At 45.1% G+C, this 2601-nt stretch overlaps 1 pseudogene; it reads left to right on the forward strand.

Annotated features, from left to right (window-relative positions):
- The first annotated feature begins 1061 nt into the window (after positions 1 to 1061).
- Positions 1062 to 2274, forward strand: LOC121793968 (annotated as a pseudogene).
- The last annotated feature ends 327 nt before the right edge of the window (positions 2275 to 2601 follow it).

A 2601-nucleotide genomic window follows, 5' to 3' on the forward strand; every position in this document is an offset into this window, starting at 1 on the left:
GGAAGATTTGGGCCGCAGAATATTAAATCAACAGGTGACTTCATACATGCTTTTCGAGGACGGAATGGAACACAAGTTAAAGCTTTAAACGAACGAGGTGGGCTTTCGAACTAAATACTTTCAAGAGCTTTAGTTTTAATATATTGATTCGAGCATCATTATATGTGACGAAATGTCTGTGATTGCGATTATTACATGATTATGTGATTTATGTGCTTAAAGTGAAAGTGATTGTCATGTGTTGCGCTGTATAGCTTTTTGAGTGGTTGTGAATTGCTTGACTTGTTGATATGATGTGAGATGATGCTCGACCTATGCAGAAAAATGATTTATGTTTCAAATACGTTTTTGAGGAAAATAAAGTTTGCAAAGGGAATATCATGCCATGTTTTTGTTTTGAGAAATGCATATCTGTTTGTTTAGCAAGGGAATTGTCCCTACTTGACCTATTGAAATCGAATTCGGGTCTGACTAGGGAGTGAGTCCCTACTCAGGCTAGTGTACACCAATGGGGATCGTGAGCCGTCTTTTGGGTCGGCCGGTCTAGTGATCGAGTTTGAGGCCACAAATTTCGTTTGACAGTATGTTGTTGATGTTGACGAGGTTGATGTTGATGAGATTGATGTTGATGTTGATGATTATTTAGTGGGGAGTGAGTCCCTACTATGAGTTTAATCGAATTCGGGTCCTAGCAAGGGTGTGTCCCTGCTCGGGCTAGTGTACACGATGAGGACTATGAGTCATCGAACGGGTTGGCCGGTTTTCGTGCTAGTGGAAAGTGGCCCCTTACACGGCACCCTAAAGAACAGATATGGCCGTTTCTTAAATAAATCAAGGAGAAATGGTTGTGTTTTGAAATGATGAGGAAAAAGGATTTGAGGATGAGTTGAAAGTTTGTGTTTGAGATATTTTTAGTGTCTCGGGCCTTTTCAATTTAAAACCCCGAGATCACTCAATGATGGCATGATATAACTGTTTTTATTAAATTATTTTGGCATTTGTTCACTGAGTACATCAAGTACTCAGCCCTGCATGTGTTTTCCCTATGTGCAGGTTGAGCAGTGACGAGTGCGGTGGGTGTTGATCTTCACCACCCACACTACATTCAAGTCTCTCATCTTTCCCACCAACACCTTCGTTTGAAAGATGTTTTGGATCGGCTCAAAGTGTTGAGAGGTAAAGGCATGCCTTCACTTTACTCCTGGTCCTGCAAAAGGAGCTTCAAGAATGGGTATGTGTGGAATGATTTGGCTCAAAATGATGAGATTTTACCGTCGGAAGGAGGTGAATATGTGCTCAAAGGCTGTGAATTACTTGTCGACTGCACTGAGAAGCTGCACCACCTACAATTCGGCAATGTTCAGCAATTCCAACACCAGGAAACAAATCTGTACCCTGCAAAATGCCGAAATCCATCTCCGAAGCGGGAAATGGCGAACGTCGAAGAGGAGGAGGAAGACGAAGAAGAATACGAAGAGAAAGGCGCGACGCACACCACCTGATCGAGAGGCGTCTCCACCGAAGAAGGAGCCGAGGAGGAGGAGGAGGAGGAAATCAAGCACAAGCAGTCGCAAAAGAGCGGCGTCAGCCCCCGCACCGAGCTCAACCTCGACACCAACTCCCTCTCCTCGCCGCCCTCCACCACCTCCTCCACCCCCTCCGACAACCCTACCCCCAGCGAGGCTGACCCCATCGGGAGCGAGCCGATGCTGAGCAGGAACTCCATGCTGCTCAGCCTCATCGCGTGTGGGGGCACGGGCTCGTTCAGGAGGGCGGTGCTCCCGGCCTCTGTGAAGGAGGCGGTGCCCGGGAGGAAGAGCTGCAGCGGAGGGAGTAGTCTTCATAAGGGGGTGGTGTGCAAGGCCGCGAAGATGGCCACGGAGGAGGAGAGGGTGATGATCAGCTACATGTCGGAGAATCCGAGGTTCGGGAACTCGCAGGCCGAGGAGAAGGAGTATTTCAGCGGAAGCATTGTGGAATCTATGACAAATGATTGTGCGATCGAGCCCGTGCTCAAGAAGTCGTCTTCCTACAATCAAGAAAGGTGTGGTAAGGCAGGGTTAGGAGGGGAAGAGGAAGAGGCAGAGGAAGAAGTGAAGAAGGAGAAGGGGCTGATGAGAGGGAAATGCATTCCAAGGAAATGGAAGTCATCTTCCAAGCCACCCAAAAAACTGATTAAATTATGCAAGTGGGGAAGGTTTAGTATTTATGAAGAGTGTAATGTAGAATTTAAACCTACTTATTGCTTTCCCAACTGATTTGTAACAAGTTGAATGACTGATGTGGTTGGGTTTTATCTATGGAGATAAATTTGTGATTGTAATTAAAAAAAGAGTGCGGTGGGTGTTGAGCATAAAAGTGAAGAATGTCAATCAAATGTCTAGAATATGTTGTGTCTTCAACATAACATTATTCTACTCTCGAAATGCTTCCGCTATATATTGTTTCTTTTGAGTTCGTGTATTGTTGAGATATTTTTCATTTGGAGTTGTTGATTGTTGAAATGATACTCTAATTTTATTCGAGCTATTCCCATTTGTTTCGAGCTATGGTAGAGTTGTGTTGTTTTTCCCCTTTCTTCCCCGCTTCTTTAATCCATAG

Source organism: Salvia splendens, chromosome 3 (assembly GCF_004379255.2).
Source record: "Salvia splendens isolate huo1 chromosome 3, SspV2, whole genome shotgun sequence".
Taxonomy (NCBI): Eukaryota; Viridiplantae; Streptophyta; class Magnoliopsida; order Lamiales; family Lamiaceae; genus Salvia; species Salvia splendens.